The sequence below is a fragment of the Pyrgilauda ruficollis genome, unplaced genomic scaffold (genome assembly GCF_017590135.1).
Source record: "Pyrgilauda ruficollis isolate IOZ18807 unplaced genomic scaffold, ASM1759013v1 scaffold48, whole genome shotgun sequence".
Lineage (NCBI taxonomy): Eukaryota > Metazoa > Chordata > Aves > Passeriformes > Passeridae > Pyrgilauda > Pyrgilauda ruficollis.
Window position 1 is genome coordinate 112,765 of NW_024526377.1, and position 8,645 is coordinate 121,409.

Sequence of the window (8,645 nt, forward strand, 5' to 3'; positions counted from 1 at the left end):
GGCTCCTCTATTGTTTGTCTATCATTAATCACTGAAAGAGCCTTTCCCTAAGAAATGCCATTTGCCAGTTTGTTTTTAGTAGCTCCAGGCTGGATGCTGATCTGGTTCCTCTGCTTGCATCTGGCATGAGTCTGGTGAAGGAAGTGAAGTGACATGGAATTTATAGTTGTGTTGTGAAAGAGAGCAGAGGCAAGCATCTGAAGCCTTCTCAGATCTTTAGCATCTGGAGAACATCATTTACTAAAACACCCAAACATCCAATAATAACTGCTCTGACATCCTGGTCATGACATTCTTTCTAGCAGGGAGACTGGGCAAGGGTGGGAAAAGAACAAAAGCAATGGGGGATAAAAGAAGCAATGAGCAATGTGGATTTCATATGCTCATGGAAATGGACAGCATACACTCTTCATGCTGGGTTTTCTCTCCTCCTGGCCTTTGTGATTCAGTGGAATTACTCCTGATTTACACCCATTTGAGTGGAACAGGTTCACTCCCCTTTTCTTCAGCAAAACAAACACTTGTTACTTGGAAAGAAAAGGATTCTTAAAACTTGACCCAGAGCTGAGCATAAATTCTCAGTAATGCAAGAATTTGTGTTTTTTTAGTTTGTAAACAAAGAAGGAGCCCTTGGAGGGAATGTGTGGATTAATGCCACAGGAATGACAGAGGGACAGTTCCTGTTGTGGTGTAACTGAGGATTCCCCCTGCCACAGGGACAGCAGCTCCATGTGCATCCATGGGAACATGGAAGAGCAGGATGGTCTAACATGAGAGAGTTGAGCTTTGGGAATGCTGACAGCAGCTTCTCTGCTGGCTCAGGCCCTGAGGCAGAGCAGGACCTCAATTAAAAAAAGCTCAACTGCCTGGAGGAATCGAGATCCAGTGCTGAGCTGGAGGTAGCTGGGCGTCTGCAGTGCAGACATATGCTAAGAATTATTTCCAAAATCACCCTGAGTGCCAAAAGAGAATCGAGGTCAGATGTTCAACTGGTGTAAATGAGTGTGGCCCTCCTGGGTCCTACCTCTGATCTACGTTTTTTAGCTCTGTCCAGACCTCAGGTTCCTGTAGCTTCCATGAAAGAACTCCAGATTTCCTGAAAATGGATGATTTTTTCTTCTCTTCCTCCTTCCACCAGCACTCTTTTGAAATGGTGATTTAGCCCCCGGAGAGCCTGAGATCCCTGCCTCTGGAGAACGCAGAGCAGCTTTCCTCTGGCAAGGGAGAGGAACCGTGTGTGCACATCCACACTGCTCACTGTGCAATCTGTTAAACTCAGCAGGAGCTTCAGGCCCAGCCACAATCCAGGGCATTTATGGAGTGAATGTCTTCCTCTAAAGGATGTGGAAGGATGATGCAACCACTGCAGAGCCTCCGCCCTCTTTCACATACTCTCACCTTTCATACACACATTTTTATGATTATTTCATTTATCTGGGACTGGAATTGCAGGGACAGATCCTGGTTGCCTCCATTCTGCAAGGAAAGGGCCGGAGAAAGGCCTTCACCTCCTCCCAAGCCCTGGGGAAAGCCCAAATTCTGCCAGGAGAATACCAGTTTTTCCACTACAGCTAAAACAGCAGCTGTGCTGTCCAGGCAGAATGTTTCAGGGGACACACACAGAGCCATAGCAATTAATTAATGCCGGAGCCAGGATCATTTCTGTGGGTTCTGAAGGTGCTCAGTGCCAAGTGACCAACAGCTGTCCTGGCAGGAAAAGCCTTTTTGCCTAATGTCCTTGAAACAGAGCTCAGACCTACAGTTTTCATCTCCCCCATCCTATTTGGTGAGGTTAGGCCATGTTGGGCTCAATTTTGTAAAAATCTGAAAATCCCCCAAAACTTCCTTTCCTAACAAAGCATCTTGACCTTGCAGACTTGTCTGTCTGCCAGGCAGGCAGAGTGTCACCAACTCCCAGTCTAATACACCAGAGAGAACACTGAAATGACTGTGCATGAAGAGGCATTGGAGTAAAGGCGATTTGGGACTATTCACTGGGCCAAGAAATGGAACGAGCTACAGCTTTTCTTTAACCTGTCTCATGGCCATATTGCAGGGATCAGGATGGAAAAAACCCAAGTGACTGTTATTCACCCAAAGTCTGCCTTCAAACCCATCTCACGCACCTCTGTTGCCAGATGACATCATGTTTCTGAAATATAGAGATGCAAATTATTGGTTCAAATAACTTCTTTAAAAATAATAACTTTCCTTAAAACAGAAAAAATAACAGACTGAAGTTTTGGAAAACTGATTTGAAAATATCTGTTATTTCATATCTGAAATCAAATGGCCCAAACTGCAAAAGTTTGAGCAGTGTGTCAGTGGTTGCTTTATAGTGATTGGGAATTTAAGACAGTGTGGCAAAAGCTGTACTGAAAACAGAGGTTCTGAACTTGAAGTGTTTTAAGCAGTTTTGTAACAATAACACTGTTGTACATAAATGGTATGACAAAATGCAGCATTTTTAATAATTTTCCAGTAAAACTAATAAAACTGTCACCTCTAAATATATATAGGGCATTCTACCACCACACAACTTTCTGGGAAAGCGAGCTGGGGAACTGTGTAGGAAGAGAGTCCTCTCTGGAGGAGAGTCAAACACAGCTTGTGTGAGTTTCATCTGTCTGAAGGCAATGATGGTTCCAACCACAGACAATTTCGTTATCAATGTGTGTAAAATCCCATCTTTCCTATAACAAGGCTCTTAATGGAGCTTGGAATTTGTCTTTTCTTAAACATTTGTGAGGTGAAACTTCAAAAATATTAATTTTTAAGTAAACAAATGGAAAAAAAACCCAACCAAACCAACCTCATAGATGTCTGTAAGCACAACAAAAAGAATTAAGAACAGGCAAGTGAAAGTCTCACACTCTCACACTTAACATCTCCCAAATAATTTTTAAGGTTTAGTAACTCAGCTTGTGCAGTCCTTTGGAGGAAGATGCTGCTCTTTAATCAGCAGGTTTGCAGCTGATTTTGGAGGTGTCTGTGTTATATTCCATGGCTAACAATCCCTTCAGCTGGGAGAAGTCCCTGCCACTCCAAAGGTGCCAGCCCTTTGTTTCAGGGGGCTGGAAGGTCATCAATGATTCCTGTGCTGTGATTCCTGTGTACAGGAAAGGCTGGCAGGGCGGTAGCTGCCTGAGCTGGGGACTCCACTGACCTGCTTGTCTCTCGTGGTCTCTGAAATCTACCCCTCTTCTCTGTCCTCAGGGCTGGGTTGGGCTGCAGGAGGACCAGATGACCCGAGGGTCCTTCCAACTTGGATTATTCACTAATTCCATGTAATGAGCTGGAATAATTCCAAAACCTGAATGGGAAAGGTGTGGGCAGGCACCTGTTGGAATCTCAAACTGCTAATGAAAGCTACAGAAATCCAGGGAGGCCACCCACCCCTCCAGGTCCTCCCAGGCTGCCAGAGCTCAGGGAGTTGTTGCTGCCTGTTGAGGCTCCTGTGATGTGCAGCTGTTGTGAATTACAGAATTATGTCAGAGCTGTTTTGTCTGAGTCCTGGATTTTAGGGCTGAGATCTTAGGTGATGCTACAGGTCCTTGGAGGGATGGGATCCAGAAGAGAATTTCCCTTTGCACCCTGTTGGATAGAGCTGTGTAAACACAGGCACTAGAGGAGGCTCCTGGTGCTTGTGGCAGAGCTGCAGCTTCTTCAGGAGGTGGCAGATCCCAGTGTCCATAAAATGGGACGAGAAAAAGCAGCATTTGTAGGCAGAACCAGTAATGTTATTTCATAGCCCATAACTGGAGAGAGGTCTCTTTGTCCCTTCTTTTTCCCAACCCATGTTACCTCCAGCACATCCTGCTGTGCTTCACCTGTGCAGGTGTTGAGGCACACGGAGTGGTCACAGAGTGGTCACAGACACCAGAGCTGTGCTCCAGAGGAGTCCTTGGCACTGGCAGCCTCCTTAAATCATCCTGTCCAAGTCCACCTTAAACATGCCCTCCCTCCCTGCAGTTTTCCTTCGGGATAATTAAGTTCAGTAAGTTAAGAAGTGGAAAAACCTAAGGAAACATCTGTTTCACAGGTGGGTGCAGCTGTTTCCTCCCAGGGCTTGTTCTCCTGCAGTTCTGTGCAAGCCTGTGCCTTGGCACAAATGCTCCTGGCCATGATGGTGACTCACACTTGTATCTAAACATCCCGATTTTACAGTTGTTAATGGTCTCAGGGGATCACTTGCTGTCATCCCGCAGTCTTGTTGCATGGATGTCCTTGGAAGTGCTGAGTTTCTCACTGTTCATCTGTTCTGAAACAAGGATCCCATGTTTTGATAAATAGGGTTTGGTGTCTTTCTCCTGCGTGCTCTGGGCTGTAACTCTGGTACTGCAGAACTGATGTTTGCCAAGATCAGGCTTCAGACTGGCATTTATTTTTTTCCTAGAAGAGAACATGTGCTTTTGCTGGCCAGCTCTGTCAGAGCACCATCTCTTTCTGAACTTAAAGTGTTAAGATTGTTTATATATATATATATATATATATATATATATATATATAATATTTACAAGGACATGAGCAGCCACCTCAGCCATCCCAAGTATCACATTCCTTGATAAACTTCAATGTCACAATAAATCCTCAAATACAATAGTTCCTCCCAGAACTAGTATAATTGTGGATTTCAATTCAACAAGTCAACCCTGCAACCATGGACAAAATTTGCCCCCTGCCTGACATCCCTTGTGCTATGGGCACAGCAGTGTGGTCTCGGGGCTGTGCATTTGGCAAGCCAGGCAGAGGGAATCCCAGCTGTGCTGGAGCCAGCAGGTGTTTCCCCGCAGTCAGCATTTCATCACAGGGCTGTGCTGGAGTGAGAAGGGGGTTATTCTCCTGTCCTTTCCATCCATAGGGAAGGGAAACCATTGCACCCAGGTTGGAGTTAGACAAGGTGGGGCATTGAGCCTTTGCTGAGCTCTGGTGCTGCATTTCTGTGACACTTTCTTTTGACAATTTACAGTCACTACTGTGGTGCCACAGCTGATGAACTTGGACAACAGAGCCAGCAATCTCAGAAGGCTGTTCAGTAGCCCCAGCCCCAGCTCTTCTTCACTTATTAAAGAGAGCCTAGAGAGATTAGGCTACAAATGGAGATGCCTTAATTAATTTTCTATCAATTAGCATGAATCTGACCCTAAATATCCTTCTAGACACACTGAATTAGTACTATCTTGAACTCAGGTCTGGAAGAGCCCTTCTCAGCTGTTAATTCTCTGGGAACCATGTTGAGCCCCAAAAATATCCAGGGCTGTTTATCTGTCTTGCCCCAAGACACACAGAGCAGCAGAACTCCTTCCCAGCCTTGCAGCAAACACAGAGCCTTGAGAGACCTTGGTGGACTTTTTATTTCTGTTACAAGTAATAAACCACAGATGGAGAAACCACCAAGGCACTTGAGTCTCGTAGCCATGTACCAGTGGGAGAGAAGCGAAAAGGCCTAGCCCAACTTAAAAATTGCATTGTATCCTCAGACTGGAACAAAAAAGCAGGGAAAGGACTCCTCCATGGCCCTGGGTCTGGCACTTGTGACCAGCCTGAGTGCGGAGCAGGATGCATCAAGCAGGCAGCAGTGGTTGGGTAATGCCCAAGGAAGTGGAACCCCGGTGTTTCCGACCATTGAGTAGGATGGATCTCGCCATCTCTGCTGGGCCTAGTTCGTGTTTGGTGTCGTCAGGTTAAAAGAGTTTTACATCATCAGGTCGAAGGAGTCCCAAATGGGAATGAGGGCCCGTCATCCACTCCAGAGGTAACTTTTGCCAGAACTGACCAGCTGTGAGAACACAAACCTGCTGCAAGGCTCCAGAGGCCACCAGTGTGTTCTGGTGGTGACCAAGCAGCTTTGGGACAGGAGACAGTTCTGAAGTCACTGAGGAATGGGTGAGCACAATTCTCTGTACCATGCTGCTTGTAGCAGCTTTTATTTTGACTTCTCCAGGCAGAGGGACATGGGAAAAGATCCTGCTGAGCCAAAAATCTGTGTGTATGCTTGTCTTAATTTTATTCTTTGGCCTGACATGATTTTTAGCAATTATTTAAATATCTGCTTTTCAAATAACTATAAATCCAGAGAAGTTGCTGGTTAGGCATGGTGACTGAACCCAGAAGAATGTAACAAGGTGTACTAAACACCCACTATTCTTTGCTTGGGGGAGATTTTAAGCAGGGTTGACATCTTTATCCCTTCACTTGAGGCAGCTTCTTCCTCAGGTGAAAGGAAGAAATAAAAAAAAGAAGAAATAAAAATTGGTGTTAACTTGGTGTTTCCTGCCTTTGATCATTCTGAGTCACTCAACCATCATGTTCTTCTTTTACCTCTTGGCATGTCCAGCAGGGTTAGCAGCTCAGTTATAGCATGAGGGGTAGTTTTGGTTGTCCCAGTGACCTACAAAAATCTTGGACAATGGGTGGAGTGAGCTCCCAAAATCAAGGGATCTCCAGCTGATACTTCTTCAGATCCTGCTCCTATAATCCAAGAAGTGGCTTGAAGGGTGAATAGGACTGAACTTGGTATGTTTTACTGCCCTGGGAAGGTGGAAGCATGCAGGGAGTTGATGATGATGAGAAGCTTGGAAAGGATGATTTATAATCGAATTATTCTTTACTTTTGTTGTAGGTTGAAAACTTAATCAGCTGTCATAATGCTGGCTTACTGCTGAATATTTCCCACGGAACTCCTGACAAGTGAGTGATGTTGGGATTTTGGCTGAACAGTTCATCTGAGGTCACACAGCAGGTTTATGTTAAAGCAGAATTTGGAAGATCACAGTTTGAGGTGCAGCTGCTGCTTCTTATAGAATCAGAGAATGATGGAATGGTTTGGGTCCAAAAGGAACTTAAGTTCATCCAGTCCCACTCCCTGCCATGGGCAGGCTCACCTTTCACTATCCCAATGTGCTCCAAGTCCTGTCCAACCTGCTCTTAGACACTTCCAGGGATAGAGCAATCACAGCTTCTCTGGGCAACCTGTGCCGGGGCCCCACCAGCCTCACAGGGAAGGATTTCTTCCTAACATCTGATCTAAACATGTCCTCTTACAGCTTAAAGCCCTTCCTCCTTGTCCTGTTGATGCACAAAGGGGGACGTCTTATTCTAGCAGAAGGAGGAATGGATTGAGCAACACATTACACACTGTCCTTTCAAAAAGCCACAAATATGCCATCTTCCCATCCTCAGAGGCCCTGGAGGGGTCAGAATTCAGCTGGGGTTTATATTCTTGCCATGTGAGAAAATGAGACCAGAAGTATGCAGCACTTTATCCCTGTCTTGTTTACAAGCAGCAGGAGAATGTCCTGGGAAATGTGAGCAGCTAATTTTAGGTGACAACATAGTTCAGTCCCTCCAAAAGGAGAAGGAATGTATCTCCAGCCAGACTGCCTGGAGGTCCAAAGTGCCCGAGGGCAGTAGATGTTTATGGTGTCTCCAGAACCTGAAATCTTTTGTGTGCAGACATAATCATCTGGTGTGCCACAAGTAGAGGTGGCTGTCATGGATGTGATTGTGAAATCCCCCATGTCATGGAAGAGGAGAAGGTGCATCTGGGGTGGTTTGCACTGTGCTAATGCTCTCCAGCCCCAAACCCAAGGGGATTTCCAAATGTTAATTAATTAAGAATCAGAATTTTCTGTTTCCAGTAGTGGACACACAGGGAATGTGGAGGCTGATCTGCTGTTGCACAGGAACCTGAAAGGGCTGGATGAATTGCAGGGCTTGATTCCCAGCTAAACTGCCCTACCCTGGAGGCAGGAAGGAAGGAGGCTGAATTTAAATATCCCACTACGCACTCCCTGTGGTTTTTTCCATCTTCTGTCCTGTTTCCCAGCACTCAGCTGGTACGGGGATATGCTGGGGCTGCATTGCACAGTGCCTGGGCTCTCGGCCCAGCTTTGTATTGGCCCAAAGAAGGTACCATCCCTTGCACCACGTCTCCCTGGGAAAGCTTCCTGACCCTGTCTCCATCTTTCTCAAGTCACTCCATATGTACAGAGCTCCTGTCCAATACCCAGCTGCTGTGTCCCGCCCTGGCCAGCAAGGACTAAGAGTGCCCTCTGCTGCACTCCTCCTGCCGTGGCAGTGCTCTGCTTGCTCTTCGGGAATAAACAAAACTCTTTAACACAAAAAACCAACTTTTTCAGGTTCTAAAGGTCTGACGTGCTGGCTGTGCACAAGCTTGGTGCTGTATTTCAGCAGCAAGCAGAAAGGATTATGACCCGAAATAAAGATGTGATCCCGCATCCATCCCAAAGCTGTTTGGGGAACTGCTGCCCTTTATGAAAAACTTTCATCCAGGAGCTTTTCATTGCCTTGTAAAATATGCAGCATCTCATGCAGGAGTTCTAATCATGAAACTTTCATTCCCCGGAGCTGACAGGTGATGCACAGCCGGACCTGTACCTGACAGCAGCGAACGACCCATCCCTCCCTCCTGCTCAGACTCTGAACACCACAAATCTCTGTTTGATCACTCCTCAGCTCTTGCAGCCGAAAAGGAGCGGCTGTAGATAGAGAAAGGGAGACTGTGGCAGGAAAGCTGTGCCAAGCTTCATAATCGGAGGTAGAAAGAGGAAAAATTTTAAAATAATAATCCTGCTTTTACTGGGGTTTGATTTACCCACCTGGGAAGTAACTAAGCTGCAGGC